The sequence below is a fragment of the Chiloscyllium plagiosum genome, unplaced genomic scaffold, assembly GCF_037043375.1.
Source record: "Chiloscyllium plagiosum isolate Xiang-an unplaced genomic scaffold, Cpla_swu_hap1 HiC_scaffold_31, whole genome shotgun sequence".
Classification (NCBI taxonomy): Eukaryota; Metazoa; Chordata; class Chondrichthyes; order Orectolobiformes; family Hemiscylliidae; genus Chiloscyllium; species Chiloscyllium plagiosum.
The window spans coordinates 30,552,895-30,576,727 of record NW_028270169.1 but is presented as its reverse complement, the minus strand read 5'-3'; the positions used below and the strand labels follow the sequence as shown (position 1 = coordinate 30,576,727).

The 23,833-nt window shown below is 40.7% G+C and overlaps 1 protein-coding gene across 4 annotated transcripts in view; it reads right to left on the bottom strand.

Annotated features, from left to right (window-relative positions):
* The window catches only part of LOC122564056 (protein-tyrosine sulfotransferase 1-like), an 83,541-nt gene that overhangs the window by 1,526 nt on the left and 58,182 nt on the right, over positions 1-23,833 (bottom strand). The window lies entirely within an intron of this gene.

Sequence of the window (23,833 nt, the reverse complement as noted above, 5' to 3'; positions counted from 1 at the left end):
AAAAGAATTCAAGATTTGCTTGAGTGACATTAAAAGGCGACTGTTTTTCTTGTAATGGAGATGGAATAAGAAAGGATTTTCTTTTGGGAAAAGGGATAGGAAAATGTAGAAGACATATAATCTAAACCTTAAAAGCGAAGAGACTGGAGATATCTTTTAAAAAAATGAACAGAAATAAAACATCTAGACAGTAGTGATCACAAGGATTAAATCACGATGCGTGAAATATGCACATAAATGCGATGACGGATACACAAATACAAAAATCGAAAGTAACAGGGGAAGATGGCGATGATGTGGTTATATCATTGGACTAGTAATCTAGGGTCATCCAGGTTAACATAGGGAACAGTCTGGGAACACAGATTTCATCAATTGCTGTGGTGGGCTTTGAGCCTAAGTTTAATAAATAAAAAATGAGAATTGAAAATAAGTCTCAGTAATGATGACCACAAAACTGTCACCTTTATCTAAACTAAATTGTCATAAAAATGATGCTGAATGAGAATTAATCTAAGGATGCAAATAAGAACAGATTAACCAAAATGAATTGCCATGAATTAATAAACGGATGAATTTAAAATTAAATCCAAACAAAAGCATCATCATCACTAGATTTTTCTCAACCCTCAATAGCTACATAATCTCTGAAAACAAAAAGTTACAGGAACATTCAATAAGGGAAAAGGCATATACAAACTACATAAATGATAAGAAAGGATGTCTAAAAGAGTATTAAAGTAAGGTAAGATTAAGCCACTGTGGTCTGCCAACATATGAGAATGAGAGACAGGAAAAGTCCAAGTGAGCCAACAACCCTGCCACACTCCTGAGGAAGGGTCACCAAACCCGAAACGTTAATTTTGATTTCTCTGCCAGACCTGCTGAGCTTTTCCAGCAACTTCTGTTTTTGTTTCTGCCACAGTCCTGATGATTAAAGCATTATGATTAGACAGCTTCAAATCTCTTATGGGTATGTAATCTCCCAAGAGTAAAATAAAAACAGGGCAGATAAAGAGGGGAGAGGCCTTTTTTTTAAACATTCATTCGCAGGATGTGGGCTGTGCTGGCTCTGCCAGCATTCACTAACCAGCCCTCAATGCAGGGTAGTCAAGAGTCAACCACATTACTGTGGGTCTGGAGTCATACATAGGCCAGACCAGGTAAGGACAGCAGTTTCTTTCCCTAAAGGGCATTAAGTGAACCAGATGAGTTTTTCTTTCTGACAATCCACAACTGTTTCATAGTTATTGTTAGGTTCTTAATTTGGTTTTTTTTTCTTGAATTCAAATTCCACCAATCTACCATGGCAGAATTCGAACCTGGGTTTCTGCAAGATTAACTGACTCTCTGGATCAATTACCTATCGATAAAATCATTAGGCTGTGCCCCGCCTTTCCTCTTGTTTAACTCTGATCCCCTCAGGTAGTCAAAACCAGTTCAGGTGGTCACTGGCCACACATACGTTAACTGTATCTTCACTTTTATGAGATGTTAAACTTATAATACATAATAATGAAATGGCAGGAATATTGAATGTATGCCTTCCATTCTATTTTTGCATATCTCCAACTCTAATGAAGAGTGCAGGAGGGCATACCCAGAAGTGACATGCCAATTTAGAATACAAGTCAACTTGTGTGCAAACAGTGTAAGCACAGTGTTATAGACAGAGCCTCCTCCTGAGGTACTCAGCATAACAGATACCAGACTTTAACCAATTTGATTAATTCCACACAATGTCAAGGATTGGTTGAAACCACTGAATACTGCAAAATCTACAGGCCTTACAATGTTCCAGCAATAGTACTGAAGATTTATAATCCAGAACAAGCTGTGCCGTTGCCAAGCTATTCCGATAGAGCTACAAGACTGGCAGCTACCGAACAGCGATAAAAATTGCCAAACTATGTTCCACCCATAAAAAGCAGATCAAATACAATTATTTCTGCATCAGTCTCCTCTCAATTAAAAAGTGATTGAAAGTGTTGTTGACAGTGCTATCAAGCAGCATTTTCTCAACAATAACCTCTCTCGAATACTCAGTTTGGGTTCTGTCAGGTCCATTCAGCTACTGATTTCACTAATCTTTGACAGAAGTTTGAATTCATGTGGGTAAGTGAGGGCGATTATTAACGACAGCAAGATAGCACTTAACCAAGTGTGGGATCAATGAACCCTAGCAAAACTGGAGTCAATGGCAATTAACCTCAAAACATTCTGCATTTTGGAATAATACTTAGCATAAAGGAAGATGGTTGTGATTGTTGGAGGTTAGTCAATCATCTGAGCCCTAGGTCATCATTGCAGGAGGTCCCAGGGCAATTGATTGAGCCCAATCAATTTTAAGCTTTGTTCCATCATAAGATTAGAAGAGGGGATGTTTGCTGACGATTACACAATGTTGAGCACCATTCTCAACTGCTCAGACACTGAAGCAGTCTGTGTCAATTTGCAACAAGTCATGGACATCATTAAAGGTTGGGCAGATAAATAGCAAATAAAATTTGCACCACACAAGTGCCAGACAATGACCATCTCCAACAAGAGAGAATGCAACAGAAAAGAGGACTTAAATTGACATTTAATTACATTACCTTACTGAATTTCCCATGATTAACACCTTGGGGTTACCATTGACTAGAAGCTCAAGTTGATTATACGTAAATATTATGGCTACAAGACTAGAGGTTGAGCATCCTGCGGTAAGGATCCCACTTCCTGACTCCTCAAATTCAGCCCACCAGCCACAAGGCACGGTGGTGGAATACTCTTCAGCAACAGTCCCTCTCAGAACTTTTTTCTACATGAACCTTGGAGGTCCATTCATGGCAGTGACTTCTGGAACACTGATCGCAGTGTGTGAAACGTTGAAGTGGATGCACACGCACATGTGCAGCTATGCAGCTAAGTGGGAATGTTGCTCTCCACTTGCCTGAATGTTTCAAATCTAACAACACTCAAGAGGTCTTACCCAATTTAGGAGAAAGCAGTCTGCTTGATTGGCACCTCATCTCACATTTTTAACATTCACTCCCTTTACCACTACAGTGGCAGCAGACTCTACCATCCATAAGATGCAATGCTACAACTCACGAAGGCTCTTTAGACAGCACCTTTCAAACCAACAAACTCTATCAAATAGAAAGAGCAACACCACTTGCAAATTTCCCTCCAAGTCCCACAGCATCTTAATTTGGAACTTTATTGCTGTTCTTCCACTGTTGCAATGTCAAAATCCAAGAACTTTGCCCTGAACAACACTGGGTATACTTACACCGCATGGATTACAGCAATCCCAGAAAGTAGCTCATTACCATTTTGTCAAGAGCAATTAGGGATGAAGGTGATGCCCACAGCCCACAAATGAATTAAAAAAATCATTGCCTCAATTTCCAATGGTGAAATTACCAAAGAGGAAAATGACAATAGAATATCCCAGAGGTTGTAAATTCAAATCTCTTCAACCTCAGCCCTACTCCGATCGATATTTAACCATCTCTTCTATCTTATCTTCCCAATTCTGACATTTTGTTCTAAACTCCATACGTACTACAGATGAGATTGTACTTTTGAGTAATTTGATATATTCCTTGTTTCTAATCTTGTACTTCCTCCAGGACTCCTCTGTGTCCTTTGCCACTGTCTGATCTTTTGTGAGATTCAAAACCCCCAATATTAGCCATCTAAGCTGTGCTTACTCACTTTGAAGCAATTCTGAATATGATGTTCTCAGCATCAGTATACCTGTTGACATAGGACCTGTGCTGCATTGTGAAAAACATCCTATTGTCTATGATTCCTTCTCTTTGTATTTTCCCTGGGCTATTCCCTATCCCACTATTTGTCAGTATGCAAGAATTAAGCTACTGATCACTAATTGATCAATTAAGTGACTGAATAAATATAAAAGGAGGGACGAATGGTACTGGGGTTGGAATGAGGTATGAGACTTAGTAGCCAATGAACTTTATCCACAAGGAAAATTTCAGGTCAATTTCCCAACAGGCTTAGATCCAAACTTGCATAACTGATCACCAAATTATTTCCTAGACTATCTCAACTATTTTGAAAAAAAAATTACCCTTCCCCAATTTCCAATGCCTTCAACAAGAGTTTTAAATCTACAGTTTCTAACTTTTATGAAAATCTATTCATGTGGAATGGGCCAGCAGATCTATTACTGCTGTCCACTTTATCCCTTTAAACTAGATTCCACATATCTCAATTTAAGTCTCATTTCGAATTACCGACATCCATGCATTTTAACATTCTCCATCTTTGATTCAGATTCTTTAGCCATCACTGTAATTTTCCATGTGAGCAGATTTCCTGTAAAATTTAATTCCAGTATTTTATCATTGGAAGCCCTCGATCACCTCAATCATCTACATATTACATCATCTCCCTTCATTTAGGTTAAGTCACTCTCATTGCAAACATTATCTCTCTAGTCCACTCACACCCTTTATAGAACCAGCATTAATAAAAGGACATGTGGTGTCTGTTGTGCATAAATCTTTGTTGGAAATGTCTTCACTGAATACTACTCAGGCTTCCTCTGTCACATTGATGGCTATGTTCAAGCTACTACCTACCTTCATTTACATCTGAAACATTTAATTAGATTTGAGATCTTGACGAAGATTTGTAGCTCAGGTTGTGGATCAGGTTATTGGTTTGCTCGCTGAGTTGGTGGGTTTGCTTTCAGACATTTCATCATTATGCCTGGTAACATCATTGGTGAGCCCCTGATGAAGTGTTGATGTTCTGTCCCAGTTTCTATCTATTTTTCTTGGTTTGTTGTGGTGGGTGATATCATTTTTGTTTCTGGTTCTGAGAGGTTGGTAAATGGGGTTCAAATTGATGTTTGTTAATGGAATTCTGATTTGAATGCCAGGCCTCTAGGAATTCCCGTGCATGTCTTTGTTTGCCTATCCCAGGTTGCATTGTTCCAGTCGAACTGGTGTCCTTCTTTGTCTGTGTGTATGGATACCAGCGATAGTTGGTCATGTCTTTTGGTGGCTAGTTTCCTGCCAGTTTGTCCAATGTAATATTTGTTGCAGTCCTTGCAGGGTAATTTGTATATCATGTTCATTCTGCTAGCTGTGGGTATGGGGTCCTTTAAATTAATCAGTAGTTTTTAGTGTGGTAGTAGATTTATGGGCTACCTTGATGCCCAGGGGCCAGGGTAGTCCGATGGTCTTCTCTGATGTGTCTTTGATGTATGGTAGGGTGACTACAGTCTCTGGGCATGTTGAGTCTTCCTGCTTAGGTCCGTTGTGCAGGAATCGGTGGACTGCACATATACAACTTCTTCAGGAACAATGGTTAGCAGATAAGTGTTTCTCCTCGGCTTCTTATAGTTCCAGGTTGCTGCTGTGTGTTGTGGCTCATATGAATAGTGTCCTGATGCAACTTCATTTGTGGGTGTTGGGATGGTTGCTTCTGTAGTTGAGTATGTGATCAGTATGTGTGGTTTTCCTGTAAACACTGGTCTGCAGTTCTTCATTGGCTTATCATTCTACTATGACGTCCAAGAAGGGGTGTCGGTTATTGCTCTTTCTCTTTATGAACTTCATAATCGGTGAGAATGCTGTTTGTAGGTTTGCGGGTTTCTTCCAGCTTGTCACATTTCATGATGATAAAGTTATCATCTACGTAGCAGACTCAAAGCTTAGGCTAGATCGTGGGAATGGCTGTTCATTCTAACCTTTGCAAAACTGCTTCCGTTATAAGTTCTTATATTGGTGACCCCATAAGTGTCCCGTTGATTTGTTTGTACATGTTTTTATTGAAAGTGAAGTGGGTGTGAGGCACAGGTCCAGTTGTTTGAGGATGCTTTCCTTGCTGATGGAGTTGCTGCTGTTAAGGGTTTGTATCCTTGGTTTATCTCACAGTGAGACCAGTGTTTCTTTAGCTAGGATGATGTTTGTTGATGGGGCCGTTATGTCGAAGGAAACCATGACCTTATTGTCCACTATCTTGACGTCTTTGATGATGTTAAGGAATTCCTGGGTGGAGTGGATGGAATGGGTTGAGTCTTCTACCAGGTGTTTTGGTTTTCATTGCAGTTCCTTTGCTAGCCTGTATGTCAGTATGCCAGGAATTGAGATTATGGATCCGGGGCGGGGGTCCTTGTTTGTGTTCCCTTGGTAATCTGTAGAAACAGAGTGTTAGATCCTTCTGGTTTCATTCTTTGGAGGTCTGTCTTGTTAAGTTCACCGGTCTTGTGTAGTTTCCTCAGGTGATTCTCTAGCTGTGGAGTTGGGTCCATCGCTAACTGTTGGTAGGTATCGGTGTCGGTTAGTAGCAAGTTCACTTTTTCAATGTACAGAAGAACCTCAATTATCCGAAGGACACAGGCGGGCAAGTATTTCGTTCGGTTAATCAAATTCCGAAAAATCAAATGCCAGATAACATAGTTTAGCCACGCATCGGAACCTTGTGATTTTGCTGGATAGTCGAATTCCAGATAATTGAGGTTCCTCAACACGGTGTTCTGTTCAGGATGACGGTCATGCACCCTTTGTCCGCAGGTAGGATTACAATGTTTCTGTCTTTTGTGTCTTTCTAGGGCTTTCCCTACAAGCATCTTGAGGATGTTCACTTCTTTCTTTCTGCTTAGTGTTAGTACTACCATCTATCTGATGGCCTGTTGGGTTTCTTCTGTAAGTCTGCTGTCTTTTAGGATAGATTCCAGTGCTGCCAGAAAGTCCTTTTTGTCCACATCCCTGTGGTTGTAGTTTATCCCTCATACTAGGACAGCTTTTTCAGTATGAGTGTAGTTGGTCAGATAGGTTCTTTATCCAGGCTCTGATTTGTTCATGTCATTGCTATGTGAGAGTTTGGTTAGTTTTTCTTACAGGGCCAGTCTCCCTTCCTTGTCCTGGTCTGCTGTTGTTTAATCTGAAAGCTCATTCTAGTGTAGTTGTCCATTCATGGTTGGTTGCGTTAGTGATGCTTCTTTGAATGTAGCAAAGTTTAGGTGGGACTCAAGAAAGAAATTGAAGGCTATACAATGTAATGGTAGGTAAAGGGGATCTAAAGAATCTTAGAGTCAGGGTAATGTATCTGGGAGTTGTAAATCCAATGTAAGTTAGTCATGATGGAGATGTTGACGAGACAAATGCATGCTGTCACATTTTGAACAAATTATGAATGATAGAAAGTGACAGGCTAGCAAGGAAAGCACTGGACTAGTTAACAAAATGAACTTTGGGGGTCTGTGATTTGGGCAAAAGTGGGTACCTGTTGCATGTGTAGAAGCAAGGTGGCTTGATGACTAGTAGAATGCAGGGATTTTAAAAATCCAGATGAGGATTGATCAGGGTGCTGAGATGATGAATTGTTAGGTTCATTTGCATGTACAGCCATGAAGTGGGATGACGGCAAACAAGTATAATTTATGGTACGAGCTAAGGACCATGGTTTTGTTCCTCTGGTTGGTGACTAACTGCTCACTCATCAAGAAGTGAGGTGCATTTGAGATTTTTTTCTTTTTTACAGCTCAGAGCCAAAGGGTTGATTGAAATGGTAGAGGGATGTCACTGGGTATTATCAATATAGACATGAAAGTTGACCCAAAGCCTTAAGATTATACTGTTAAGAAGCAGAATTTTAATAAAAGGGCACTAGTTAAATACTTTGGAGATCACAAAGTTAACAAAATTCTTATCCTTCCTTTCCTTCAGGCATATCTGCTGCAAAGCAGGATTGGAATCTGCATAAAGTAGGGATGAGGAAAGTAGAAATAAAGACTTGGGTTTGCATGGTGCCTTTCACACAATGGGAGGTCTGAAGTGTTTTGAAAGTCATTGTTGTAACATAGGAAAATAATATACAGAAACATTGCAAGAGTGGTCAACTATGTGGAATGCTTTAGTATACAAGACAATGGAGAAAGCAAATCTACTACACTTAAAAATTCTGAATCAGGTTGTTTTAATGCGGAGAAAATACGGAACTGGACTAGAGAGACGTGAGCAGAGTTTTGGGAAGCAATATTTCTGAGGACTTTATACTGTACAGAGGAAAAGGGATATGGATGCTGGTGTTGTTGTATGGCTCTAAGGGGGACAGTAGCAGAGAAGTTATGTTACTAGGTGAGTAATCCAGAAATCTAGATAGATGATCAGGGGATAGCAGTTCAAATGTTATCACAATAGCGAGGGAGCTTAAATTCAGTTAATTCAATAAATAGAACATAGAACATTACAGGGCAGTAAGGCCCTTCGGCCCTCGATGTTGTGCCAATCTGTGAAAGTAATCTGATGCCCATTTAACCTACACCATTCCATTATTATCCATACGTATGTCCAATGCCCATTTAAATGCCCTCAATGTCGGCGAGTTTATTACTGTTGCAGGCAGGCCCTTCCAAGCCCCTACTACTGAGTGAAGAAACTACCCTTAATATCTGTCCTAAATCTATGTCCCCTCGTGTTAGCCTTCACCATCTGAGGAAAAAGGCTCTCACTGTCCACCCTATCTAACTCTCTGATTATTTTATACATCTCACTTAAGTCACCTCTCAACCTTTTCTCAAACGAAAACAGCCTCAGTTCCCTCAGTCTTTCTTCGTTAGACCTTCCTTCCATACCAGATAACATCCTTGTAAATCTCCTCTGAATACTTTCCAAAGCTTTCAATCCTTTCTATAATGCGGTGACCAGAACTGTACAGAATACTCCAGGTGCAGTCTAACCAATGTCTTGTACAGCTGAAGCATGACCTCGTGGCTCTGAAACTCAATCTCACTACCAATAAAAGCCAACACGCCATATGCCTTCTTGACAACCTTATCAACCTGGGTGGCAAATTTCAAGGATTTATGCACCACGATCTCTCTGTTCATCTACAGTGCCAAGAACTTTACCATTAGCCCAGTATTCTGCATTCCTGTTATTTCTTCTAAAGTGAACTACCTTACACATTTCTGCAATAAACTCCATTTGCCACTTCTCAGCCCAGCTCTGCATCTCATCTATGTCCCTCTATAACCCACAACATCCTTCAACACTATCCACAACTTTGCCTACTTAAGTGTCATCCACAAATTTATTAACCCATCCTTCTATGCCCACATCCAGATCATTTATAAAAATGACAAACAGCAGTGGCCCCAAAACAGATCCTTGTGGCACACCGCTGGCAACTGAGCTCTAAGATGAACATTTTCCAACAATCACCACCCTGTCTTCTTTCAGTTAGCCAATTTCTGATCCAAACCACTAAATCACCATCAATCCTGAAACTCCATACTTTGTGCAGTAGCTACCGTATGGAACTTTATCAAATGCCTTATTGAAGTCCATATACACCACATCAACCACTTTACCTTCATCTACCTGCTTTGTCACCTTCTCAAAGAATTTAATAAGGTTAGTGAGGCACGACCTACCCTTCACAAAACTGTGATGACTATCCCTAATCAAATTGTTCCTTTCCAGATGATTATAAATCCTCTCTCTTATAAACTTTTCCAACACCTTACCCACAACTGAAGTAAAGCTCACTAGCCTATAATTACCAGGGTTTGCCCGACTCCTGTTCTTAAATAAGGGAACAACGTTTGCTATACTCCAGTCTTCTGGCACTACTCCTGTCGACAAGGATGACATAATGATCAAAGACAAAGGCTCTGCAATTTCCTCCCTGGCTTCCCAGAGAGTCATTCTTTTATTCCTGATGTGGGATGTAGGAAAAATACTTCTGCAATTCTAATTACTTATACAAAGTAAATGAACTCACACCAGTGTGTAATTGTTTTAGCCAAGAGCTGAGTCAACAAGAATGGAAACTATGTGGAGGAAATACATAATTGTTTTTGTATTAGCTAAAATTGTATGCAAGAATGAAACGTGACTGCAAAACAATGGTAGATATTACAGGCGAATAGATAAGATGCTGTGAGGGGAGGAAGTTAAGCTCGATACGCCTGTACAAACAGTAGGTATAAACATCTGTTTCCCACTTTTACAGAAACACAGGAACAAACCCCAATTAAAAGGGTCATAAGGATCAGTATGGTAGGGGAAGGTACAGATGGAGGGAGTAGATAATGGTGAAGAAAGAATATGCCTAACAATGACCTACAGCGGGATGAGGTCAAACGGCCTTGTGAGGCCAGAAATAAGCATTTTGTCACAGACAAGGCCGGATAAGGCAAGAGATAAACAGGAGTAATGGGTGCCGATCTTAGGGAAGTGGAAGAGGTAACAGGGGAGGAGCAATGAAAAAAAAACAAATTATATAAATATTGTGTATTCATTGAATTTGGTGTGTGTGTCCCTTGCCTTGTAGACACCGGACATCACACCCTCTTGCAAGAGTAAAATAAAGGACACTACTGATTCAGATTTTGTCTCGGACTGCAATTATTGAAGTGTGTGAGCTTTGTTTCTCACACTGATACCTGGAAATCTGGGAAAAAAAAGATAGAATCTCTTTTGGTGACCATGAAACTAATGCATTGCTGTGAAAATTCATTAGGTTCACTCATCCTTTAAGGGAGGATATTTGCAATCTTTAAAACCGTCTAGCTTATATGTGACTCCAAACTTCCTGAAACTGTGCCGCTCTCTGAAATAACTCAGCATGCCACACAACTGCATTCATCAAAGAAGCTCACTGCCATTTTCTAGAAGGCAGTTAAGGACTACTTAATTGTGATGGAAAAAATGAACTAATTTGCTAGAAGTCAAATATATCATTAATATTGCATAAACTTGCCATTATCACACTGATCATTTTGAATCCAATATATATTAAATCTCTATATTTTATGTGCGTGACTACTGCCTTTCAGTCCTTTTCAGCCAGTATCTTCCACTTTCTACTCTTTGGAGTTGCACTATGACTGCTGCATCTAGTGTAAAAAACAATTTTCCAAAACTAAACTTTGGGGGAATATTAAAATCTTTATTTAGTTCACTCCAGCCCTAATGTCACCTCTCTGGTTTTGGGCTGGAGTGTTGGGATATTTTAAGATACTCACAAAGTTTAGCTCAGTGCCAATTTTCTCCTTCGACTTCTTATACAATGTTGCTATTATGTTTTTCTTAACTGATTAAGTATAGAAGACAAGCTACAATGGTAACATAATGCAGCCTATTAGTTTTAGATCAGCAATTCCACCTATTAGACAAATTATGCTTTACCTTGAGCAGCTTTGTTAATTTATTACTTTCTCCAACTGCCATTTTTTTTTGTTTACTGCTGTGCTAAACCTGTTCTGAAGTAAAGTACCTTCTATATCAGTAAGAGCAGCTTTATGACCAAAACATGCATTAACAATGTGGCACAAACGCATTTTAAGTATTAGGTGTCATATCAAGGATATGCCAACATTTATTTAATTTTCATAAAGTCATTTTAATGCAAACTAGTGGCGGCAATAATGCTGAATTTTCAATTTAACGATAGGCGAATAACCTATTTCACATTCACTTTTGTCTTTAAAGACTTAACCAGAGTTTCTGCTCCAAAACCGGAAAATGATTTTGGTTATCAACAGAATACAGGAAGGTCAGCAAAAGCTCATCCTATAGGCAAATGTTCTGGTCTATTGATAAACTCCTTATTTTATCCTAATCATCTGTTCTTTAGACACTGCACTCTTCAGCTTTGAATTGTGATCCTTCAGAGTTACAATATCAAATGCCACACACAATATTTGAATTACATATAGGTCATTCTACCTCTCAAATCTGCTCTAATGATGGCTAATCCAAGTGCAGAATAATTCCACTTTTTACATACCTTGATAACTTTTTATTCCCTTGCTAGTCAATGAACTTATCTATTTCTGCTGTCAAAACACTCAATGACCCTGCCTGCACTGCTCCCTAGGGAAGAATTCCACGGACTCCTGACGGTCTGAGGGAAGCAAATTCTCCTCCTCACCATCTTTAATGAGAAACTCATTATTTTTAAATTGGTTCTAGTCTGGATGTAGGTTTGCTCGCTGAGGTGGAAGGTTTGGTTTCAGATGTTTTGTCACCATACTAGGTAACATCATCACTGAGCCGCTGGATGAAGCACTGGTGGTATATCCCACATTTTATTTATGCGTTTAGGTTTGCTTGGGTTGGTGACATCATTTCCTGTGGTGATGACATTTCCAGTTGTTTTTCTCAGGGGGTGGTAAACGGAATCCAAGTCAATGTGTTTGTTGATAAAGTTCTGGTTGGAATGCCATGCTTCTAGGAATTCTCGTGTATGTCTCTGTTGGCTTGTCCTAGGGTGGATGTGTTGTCCCAGTCGAACTGGTGTCCTTCCTCATCAGTATGTAAAGATACTAGTGAGAGTGGGTCACGTCAACAAACACATTGACTTGGATCCCATTTATAACCCACTGAGAAAAAGAACTGGAAATGACATCACCAACCCAAGGAAACCTAAACACAAATAAAAAGTCGGCCATACCACAGTGCTTCATCCAAAGGCTCACTGATAATGTTACCTAGTTTGGTGACAAAACGTCTGTAACTGAACCTTCTAGTTCACTGAGCCATCCTACATCCAGAACCTCAACCTGAGCTCTAAATCTTCTCAAAACTCGCTGGTTCTAGTCTCTCACAAAAGAGGAAGTATTCTTTCAGCTGCCACATTGTCAAGGCTCCTAAAGATCTTATATTTTTGCTAGATACAGGTTCAAATGTCCAAACATTCCTCATAACATAAACCTTGATCCCAGGAATCAATCAAGTGAACTTCTTCTGAAATGGTTCTAATGCAATTATGACCTTTTTAAAATAGCAGGCTAAAGCTTTATACAGTATTCAAGATTCCACCCAAATAACTTCCCTGGATGTATTTCCGGGAATATCCTCCCTCAGCACAGCTGTAATGCTATCCCTTATCAAAAATGCCACTCCCCCTCCTCTCTTGTCTCCCTTTCTATCCTTCCTGTAGCACTTGTATCCTGGAACATCAAGCTGCCAATCCTGCCCATCCCTGAGCCATGTTTCTGTAATTGCTATGATATCCCAGTTCCATGTTCCTAACCATGCCCTGAGTTCATCTGCCTTCCCTGTTAGGCCCCTTGCATTGAAATAAATGCAGTTTAATTTATTAGTCCTACCTTGTCCCAGCCTGCCCTGACTGTTTGACTCACTTCTGTTCTCAACTATACCAGTCTCAGATTGATCACTATCTCCCTGGGTCCCACCCCCGACCATACTAGTTTAAATCCTCCCAAGCAGTTCTGGCAAATTTCCCTGCCAGTATATTAGTCCCCTTCCAATTTAGGTGCAATCCATCCTTCTTGTACAAGTCACTTCTACCCCAAAAGTGATTCCAATGATCCAAAAATGTGAATCTTTCTCCCATACACCAGCTCCTCAGCCATGCATTCATCTGCTCTATCCTCCTATTCCTGCCCTCACTAGCTCATAGCACTGGGAGTAATCCAGATATTACTACCCTTGAGGACCTCCTTTTTAAATTTCTGCCTAACTCTCTCTAATCTCCCTTCAGAACCTCAACCTTTTCCCTTCCTATATCGTTGGTTCCAATGTGGACAATGACCTCTTGCTGGCCCCTTTCCCCTGTGAGAACATTCTGCACCCTCTCTGAGACATCCTTGATCCTGGCACCAGGGAAGCAACACAACATTCTGCTTTTTCTCTGTTGGCCACAGAAACATCTGTCTGTACCTCAGACTACAGAATCCCCTAACATAGGTGACCTGGGACTGGGACAACACTACCATTATAGGGCAAGCGAAACAAAGAACAGCCAGGGAATTCCTAGAAGCTTGGCACTCATCCACAAACTCCATCAACAAACACATAGACCTGGATCCAATATACCAGCCACTACAGCGGACAGCTGAAACTGACAACCGGAAGCGGCAGGGACAGGCCACTATAAATGCCGGAGGAAACACCACAGAAGCACTTCACAGGAGGCTCCCAAGCACTGAGGATGTCACCTAGACAGGGGACGAAACGTTTGCAACAAAAACTTCCAGCTCCGCGAACAGAACCACAGCAATAGGTGATCTCTTGGAAGCCGACATACCCCTCGTTGCATTAGAGCCAGTCTCAATACCAGAAACTGGAAGTGAGAAATAAGAAAGGGACGATCACTTTATTGGGATTGTATTATAGACCTCCTAATAGTCAGAGGGAAATTGAGAAACAAACTTGTAAGGAGATCTTAGCTATTTGTAAGAATAATAGGGCAGTTATGGTAGGGGATTTTAACTTTCCAAACATCGACTGGGACTGCCGTAGTGTTAAGGGTTAAGATGGAGAGTGTGGGATATAGGTAAAGCAGTGTTACTTCTGCAATCATAATTGCTTATGTACGGTAAAGGAACTGACACCAGTATATAATTGTTCATCCAAGAGCTGAGTTAACAAGAATGAAAACTATGTGAAGGAAATATATAATTGTTTTTGTATTAGCTAAAATGTGCATACAAGAATGAAATGTGCCTGCAAACAATGGTAGATGTTACAGACAAATAGATAAGGTGCTGTGAGGGGAGGGGGTTAAGCTAGATATGCTTGTACAAACAATAGTAATAAGCATTTGTTTCCTGCTTTTGCAAAAACAAGAACAAAGCACAATCAAGAGGTCACAAGGCCCAGTATGGGCAAAGAATAAAAGGAAATGTTGCTTTGGTGAGCAAGGCAAACAGATGGTAGTGAAGAAGGATATATAACATTAAGACCACAGAGGGATGTGGTCAAACGGCCTTGTGAGGCCAGAAATAAGCATTTTGTCATAGACAAGGCTGGATGAATTCAGAGACAAACAAGAGTAGCGGGCGTCAGGCTCAGAGTAGTGGGAAATGTAAACAGGGGAGAAGCAATGGGAGGAGGGAAGAGAAACGAATTACATAAATATTGTGTACTCGTTAAACTTGGTGTGTGTGTGACTACCTTGTAAATAGTAGACACCACACCCCTCTTGCAAGAGCATAATAAACGATACTACTGCTTCAGATCTTGTCTTGGATTGAAATTATTGAAGTGAGTGAGCTTCGTTTCTCAGAGAGGAATTTCTTAAGTGCATACAAGGCAATTTTCTGATTCAGTATGTGGATGTTCCAACTAGAGAAGGTGCAAAACCTGACCTACTCTTGGGAAATAAGGCAGGGCAGGTGACTGAGGTGTCAGTGGGGGAGCACTTTGGGGCCAGCGACCATAATTCTATTTGTTTTAAAATAATGATGGAAAAGGATAGACCAGGTCTAAAAATTGAAGTTCTTAATTGGAGAAAGGCCAATTTTGACGGTATTAAGGCAAGAACTTTTGAAAGCTGATTGGAGGCAGATATTCACAGGTAAAGGGACGGCTGGAAAATGGGAAACCTTCAGAAATGAGATAACAAGAATCCAGAGAAAGTATATTCCTGTCAGGGTGAAAGGGATGGCTGGTAGGTATAGGGAATGCTGGATGACTAAAGAAATTGAGGGTTTGGTTAAAAAACCAGGAGGAAGCATATGTCAGGTATAGACAGGATAGATCGAGTGAATCCTTACAAGAGTATAAAGAAAGTAGAAGTATACTTAAGAGGGAAATCAGGAGGGCAAAAAGGGGACATGAGATAGCTTTGGCAATTAGAATTAAGGAGAATCCAAAGGGTTTTTACAAATAAAATAAGGACAAAAGGGTAACTAGGGAGAGAATAGGGCTCCTCAAAGATCAGAAAGGAGGCCTTTGTGTGGAGCCACAGAAAATGGGGGAGATACTGAATGAATATTTTGCATCAGTATTTACTGTGGAAAGGGGTATGGAAGATATCGACTGTAGGGAAATAGATGGTGACATCTTGCAAAATGTCCAGATTACAGAGGAGGAAGTGCTGGATGTCGTGAAATGGGTAAAGGTGGATAAATCCCTAGGGCCTGATCAGGTACACCCGAGAAATCTGTGGGAAGCCAGAGAAGTGATTGCTGGGCCTCTTGCTGAGATATTTGTATCATCAATAGTCACAGGGGAGGTGCCGGAAGACTGGAGGTTGGCAAATGTGGTACCACTGTTTAAGAAGGGCAGTAAAGACAAGCCAGGGACCTATAGACCGGTGAGCCTGACCTCAGTTGTTGGAAGGAATCCTGATGGACAGAATGTACATGTTTTTGGAACGGCAAAGACTGATTAGAGATAGTCAACATAGCTTTGTGCGTGGGAAATCATGTCTCACAAACTTGGTTGAGTTTTTTCAAGAAGTAACAAAAAAGATTGATGAGGGCAGAGCAGTGGATGTGATCTATATGGACTTCAGTAAGGCATTCAATAAGGTTCCCCATGGGAGACTGATTAGCACGGTTAGATCTCATGGAATACAGGGAGAACTAGCCGTTTGGATACAAATCTGGCTCAAAGGTAGAAGACAGAGGGTGGTGGTGGAGGGTTGCTTTTCAGACTGAAGGATTGTGACCAGTGGAGTGCCAGAAGGATCGGTGCTGGGTCCTCTACTTTTTGTCATTTACATAAATGATTTGGATGTGAGCATAAGAGGTACAGTTAATAAGTTTGCAGATGACACCAAAATTGGAGGTGTAGTGGACAGCAAAGAGGGTTACCTCAAATTACAACAGGATCTGGACCAGATGGGCTGAGAAGTGGCAGATGGAGTTTAATTCAGATAAATGAGAGGTGCTGCATTTTGGGAAAGCAAATCTTAGCAGGACTTATACACTAAATGGTATGATCCTAGGGAGTGTTGGAGTGCAGGTTCATAGCTCCTTGAACGTGGAGATGCAGGTAGATAGGATAGTGAAGAAGGCGTTTGGTATGTTTTCCTTTGTTGGTCAGAGTATTGAGTACAGGAGTTGGGAGGTCATGTTGCGGTCGTACAGGACATTGGTTAGGCCACTGTTGGAATATTGCATGCAATTCTGATCTCCTTCCTATCGGAAATATGTTGTGAAACTTGAAAGGGTTCAGAAAAGATTAACAAGGATGTTGCCAGGGTTGGAGGATTTGAGCCATAGGGAGAGGCTGAGCAGACTGGGGCTGTTTTCCCTGGAGCGTCGGAGGCTGAGGGGTGACCTTAGAGTGGTTTACAAAATTATAAGGGGCATGGATAGGATAAAGTCGTTTCCCTGTGATCGAGGAGTCCAGGACTAGAGGGCATAGGTTTAGGGTGAGAGGGGAAAGACATAAAAGAGGCCTAACGGGCAACTTTTTCTTGCACAGGGTGGTACATGTATGGAATGAGCTTCCAGAGGATGTGGTGGAGGCTGGTACAATTGCAACATTTAAGAGGCATTTGAATGGGTATATGAATAGGAAGGGTTGGGAGGGATACGGGCCGGGTGCTGGCAGATGGGACTAGATTGGGTTGGGACATCTGGTCGGCGTGGACAGGTTGGACTGAAGGGTCTGTTTCCATGCTGTACATCTCTATGACTCTATGTGATCTCACCAAGACCCTGTGTAATAAAGATTATTTTTTATTTGTTCACAGGATGCAGACATTGCTGGCTTGGCCAGCATTTATTTCCCATCCATAATTGTTCCTACAAGGTGGTGAGCTGCCTCCTTGAATGGCTACAGTCCTTGGTGCATAGTTACACTCTCAATGCAGTTAGGAAAGGCTTTCCATGATTTTGGCCCAGAAACAGTGAAGAAATGGCAATAAAACTACAAGTGTGCTTGAGCTGGTTTTGTTGGTGATGGCGTTCTAATGTATCTTCTAGCTGGTAGAGGTTGCCTTACTGGATTTCATTCCTCAAAAACAAATCTTCAGCATTCCTTTAATATTTAGCCTGGTTTCTATCCAAATATTTCTTCAGGTGCTTCGATATCTTAGTAGTGACTAGTTTAAATTCATATTTTATTACACACATTTATCATTATAATCAAAGGTGGAAACACTTCTTAGACTTACTTGAGTTATTGAAGCTACTAACTTTGTAACCCAAAACTCACAGCTAAAGTTTAATACTGCACTCCCTTCACTTTTTCAAAGGCCCAGATAATAAGACCCCTCAAGACTAACACTGTCAGCCTACTATTATTGTTAGAGCTTTGAGATTCACAGTATTTCTAATACCTCAAGTCTTTTCAAAAGGTAACTACTTGATATTTCACAATAACAACCAATTTACAAGTTGCAAATGTTAATTCACTGGCAATGTTCTAAACACATGCCTGTATGTTAAAAAGCTAGCTAGCCACTGGTTTTGTACACAACAGTACACATCTTTCATGGTGCATTTAATAATACATGAAGAGTGTCTAGGAGAAAGTGAGGACTGTAGATGTTGCAGATCAGAGTTGAATGTGGGGTGCTGGAAAAGCACAGCAGGTCAGGCAGCATCCGAGGAGGAGAATCAATGTTTTGGGCATAAGTTCTTCATCAGGAATTTATGAAAAAATTATCTAGGCTAGCATTTCATGCAAGTTCTAGATAGAAGTTCTCATGAGTGAAAATAATAGAAATAGAAGAAGCGTCAATACAGGATGCTGTAATGCAGGAGTATTGGGAGAGACCTAATGGCAGTTACTGCATTATAGACAATGGCTAGAGCTAGCACCACTAAGCGAGAGAGAGATAAGATATCATGAGATAAGATTCTTAGTATTGAGATTAAGGAACATTAATAATTCCCCAAACAAGCAGTCAGAAATTTATTTCCAACAATAGAACCAAGTCAAAACATAAAGAAAGCACAAAAACAAGTGAAGACTTTGGTATTCAAATATAATATAAATTATACTAATGTGCCTCCTGAGTCAGTATTAAAATTGGTTAGTGAAATAACTCCTCAGAGGCTGGTATCCTGTCACCAAGTCACTCTTTATTTACACATGAAGAGTTCTTGACACTGACCCAGCTTTCAGAGCCAGCTCTCAGAGTAAGCAGAACCTGACATTCCTGTTTATACCCATCAGCTCGGGGTCCCTGATTGGACCAGACTAACAACCCCAATCAGGGAACTCAGATTCGATGAGGTCCACCTGGCTGACATCCTTACAATTGCTACATCCCTTCCCTTGGAGTCTGAAGACCTAGGCCGTTCTTTTTTTTGTAGATCCTCCGAGGGAGTTTTAGCACAGGGTTAGGTTCCTCCACCTCTGCTTCTGATATGGGTGGTGTGTAAAGCACAGCAGCTCACCTCTTGTACCTGGAGCATCTCAGAAGAAATTCAATCTCCTCTCCAGGCGGCAGAGGTGTCAAGGCAGCAACATCTGCTGTGTCCATTTCAGATTCTAAGTTATTTCAACGCTTGACAGAGAAAGAGCCCACAGGTTCCAGAATAGGTGCGGAAAGGCAGTAGAGGAACAAGGCTCCTGCACAGTTTGCTACCGTGTTACAGCTTTCATGTGGTCCACGTGCTTGTTCAGGACCACCACGCATACCTGAACTTTATAAGTCACTGGACCTGACCTCATGTCAACTATGCCTCTTACCCATGCAGGGCCACTCCAGTAGTTCATTTCAAATGTCAAACTTCATTCCCTGAAGTAAACTGTCTGTCTCTCTTACTTAGTGGTGCCTTACATTCAGCATTTGGCCTGAAGCTATGGGTGGCTCTGCCTTGTCCTCTTTAAGTAGAACTAACACGTCTTTGTGGTCCGCTATTATTATAAATGTGCTTCTGTAAAGTTACTGGTGGAACTTTCTGACTTCAACTATGACCATGAAAAACCTTCCTTTCCTATCTGGGCGCATTTATGCTGGATACATAAACTATTGGGCATTCCTCTCCATTGGGCCACTTGTGAGCTAACACTACTCCAGCGCCAGATGAGGAGGCATTGCATGTCAATACCAGATCTCACTTGGGATCATAGTGTGCCAACATTTTAGACAATGATAGCTGTTTCTTCACTTCCCTGAAAGCTATGGCTTGGCTACGTGACCATTTCCAAGGCTGACCTTTCCTGAAGTGTTGATGCAGAAGTGCCAGGAAAGAGGTCACCAGATTATGTACAATCTTTCCATAATAGTTCACCAGCTAAAGGAAAGACCTAAGGTCGGTACTGACATGACAGCCAGGGCACCTTTGATTACTTTCACTTTATCTTCCAATGGGTGTATCCTGGTTTTGTTGACTATGTAGTACAAGTCACTTGAAGTACCTGGAACACATGTTTCCCTCCTACAGTCTTTGCCCACCTGGGAGAAATGTCTAAGGGCTATGTCCAAGTTCTCCAAGTGCTCCTTATTGGTCTTCCCTGTTAATAGGACGTTAACTAGATAAATGGCAACCTGGGGTATACCTTGTAAAATGTTCCCCATTGTCTGAAGAATGGCACAGGCTGATGATACCGCAAATCGCAGTCTCATATATTGGTACAAACATTTATTTGTATTAATTGCGGCATGCTTCTGGGAATCCTCATCTAAATGCAATTCCAAGTATGCATGGTTCACGTCCAACTTTATGAAGGGCAGCCCCCTTGCCAGCTTTGCGTATAAACCCTCTATTTGAGGGATTGGCTATTTTTCCAGCTGCAAAAAGCGGTTTACCAATTACAGCATTTTAAAGGTAGCTGGATGGGTATATGACGAGGAAGAGTTTAGAGGGATATGGGTCAAGTGCTGGCAAATGGGGCTAGATTAATTTAGGATATCTGGTCAGCATGGATGAGTTGGATTGAAGGGTCTGTTTCCAAGCTGTATATCTTCCACTCTAACTCTTGAAAGATTTTAGTATCTGGTGCCTCAGGGAAAGTTTACCTCCGAAAACCAAACAAAAAAGCTGCAGGTCCACAAGCTGTCAGGAGAATTACTGATTGTTTTTCATCTGTCGAATGTCATTTACAAGGAAACAAACTCATTATTTTCACAAACTGGGCTGAGTCATTATCAGCAGGATTGAACGAGTCAAGATTCCCAAGTAATGGCATGATACCAGAAATCCTTACCCCACCTCAAAGATGACTGTTGTGAGCGAATTTCTTCAGGAGCACATTTTTCTCTCGTCACCACTGAAATAGCTCCAGAGGCTGGCATCCCTTTATTTACACTCATCCAGCTTCCTCAGAGCCAGCTCTCAGAATTCACAAAACCGCATACACACCTGTTTATATAGAGTCATAGAGATGTACAGCACGGAAACAGACCCTTCGGTCCAACTTGCCCATGCTGACAGATGTTCTAAATAAATCTAGTTTCATTTGCCAGCATTTGGCCCAAAGCCCTCTAAACCCTTCTTATTCTTCATGTATCCATCCAGATGCCTTTTAAATGCTATAATTGTGCCAGCTTCCACCACTTCCTCTGGCAGCTTGTTCCATACATGCAATACCTTCTGCGTGAAAATTTGCCTCTAAGGTCCCTTTTAAATCTTTGCCCTCTCACTTAAACCTATGCCTTCTAGCTTTGGACCCACACCCCAGGGAAAAGACCTTATCTATTTACTCTATCCATGCCCCTCATAATTTTATAAATCTCTAAAAGGTCATGCCTCAGCCTCCGATGCTCCAGAGAAAATAGCCCCAGCATATTCAACCTCTCCCTAAAGCTCAAACCCTCCAACTTTCTGAACCCTTTCAAATTTCCCAACATCCTTCCTATAGCAGGTATCTGTCAGCTAGTGCTCCCTGACTGGACAAGATTAACTGCGGGGTAAAACAATGACTGCAGATGCTGGAAACCAGATTCTGGATCAGTGGTGCTGAAAGAGCACAGCAATTCAGGCAGCATCCGAAGAGCAGCAAAATCGACGTTTCGGACAAAAGCCCATCAGGAATAAAGCTTTATTCCTGATGAAGGGCTTTTGCCCGAAACGTCGATTTTGCTGCTCGTCAGATGCTGCCAAGATTAACAGCGCCAATCATGGAACTCATTTTCTGTAAAGGTCCATCTGGCTGACCTCATTACAATCACTAAAGTCAGGATTCAAAAACATATGTTAATGGCATATTTGTTCATTTCTGTTCCCCCAAAACACAGTACATACCCAGTACAAAACAGAAAAATAATAATTAGCAGCATTTATTAGAAAACAAATTTTAAAATTTGATATCCTCAACCAAAAGGGGTGGCGACAGGACTGCATATTACTTTAATTTACATATTCCAAATTATAATTTGTCATTTTCATAAAAAGAATATGATTTTTTAATTGAAATAATCACATAAGTGCAACTATTGGAAGAGAAAGTTAAATTTAAAGTACAGAATGAATTGTTTTTAAGACTGATCAATGTCAAGTGTCCTATTCTTTTAATGCAAAAAAAAAGACAATGTCATTTAAATAATACAGCAAAAAATAGCACTGCAGAAAGTGAAAATCAGGTCTGACTGACATTGATAAAATGTTCTATGCCAAGCTCTGAGACATAAGTTACACATATAGGATAAGCTGGCTTTGTATGAATAAAGGTCCTACTAGAATCAAAACATTAGCTGTTTTTCCACAGATGCTGCCAAATCTGCTGAGTTTCTCAGGCATTTTTATTTTTATTTCAGATTTGCAGCACCTGTAGTATTTTGCTTTTATTTGTATGAATAGGAACTTTCATTGTTAGTGTGATTATTGCTGTGGAAGATGGTTTATTAAAATGCTGATGAAACAACTTAAAACACATGAGAAAAAGGATACAGGAAGGATTTTGAAAAAAATGAAAAGAAAAATGATTTTAAAAAGTGAGAGATTATCAAACAGAAAGAACATTAAAGTAGAAAAAGTATATATTGAATAAAATTAATGAATTAGAAGGAACACTTTAGGATTAAGGCAGTTCGGGCTTGCTTTTGGGCAGAAGTAATTTTTTTAAAAAATCATGATGTTGCCTTTGCTAGCTGGGCAAGCATTGATTGGCATTCGTAGTTAACCATGAGAAGGTGGTGGTAAGCTGCATTCATGGAATCAGCACACCCACAATGCTTTAGGGAGAACGTTTCAGGATTTATTCCCAATGACACTTAAGGAATGGTGATATATTTCCAAGTCGGAGTTGTGAGGGGGGGGTGACTTACAGGTAGTGGCTCTCCTGTGTATCTAATGCCCTTGTCTTTCTAGACAGTAGCAGTCATTTATCGAGAGAGTGCTGCCTAAGAAGTTTTGGTATGTTGTTGCAGTGCGTCTTGTAGATGGCAAACACTGCTGTTCTTGTGAGTCAATAGTGAAGGGAGTGAATGTTTGCGGATGTGATGCTAGTCAAGTGGTCTGCTTTGTCCTGGATGCTGTAAAGCTTCTAGAGTGTTGATGGAGTTACAATCATCCAGGCAAGTGGGAGTATTCCATCATTCTCCTGACTTGCACCTTGTAGATGGTAGACAGTCTTTGGGGAGTCAGAATATGACTCAGTCACTGCAGGATTCCTTGCACGTGATTTATTCTAATAACCACAGTATTTAGATGATTAGTCCAGTTCAGTTTCTGCTCAATTCATTTCCAGCATCTAAGTTGATGCCAGGTGCTCTGTCCATTTAACCAGGCTTTTACTGGTTGATACATCTGAATGGCTTGCTTGGCCATTTCAGAATGCAAAAAACCCAAAGAACTGTGAATGCTGGAAATCAGAATGGCAGAGGGCAGCTGGCATTTTATTGTCAAACACATTGTGGGTCTGAAGTCACATGTAGGGCAGATTTCCTTTCCTAAAAGTACATTAGTAAACCAAATGGATTTTTAATGACAATCAATAATGGTTTCATATTCATCATTAGATTTTTGATTCCAGATTTTTAGAAAAATCAAACACTGCTATCTGCTGTGTTGGAATTTCAGTCTGGGATCCCAGAGCATTATGTGCCTCCAGATTACTAGTCCGGCAACAATTCACTATCACATCTCTGCAAGGCCTAAGAAATCCTGGTTACAAAATATTCAGGGTGAATCAAGTAGAGAAAACAAGGAAGAATGGAAGTAACAATCAGAGATTCATTACTGGCAAAGAACTTAAAGATA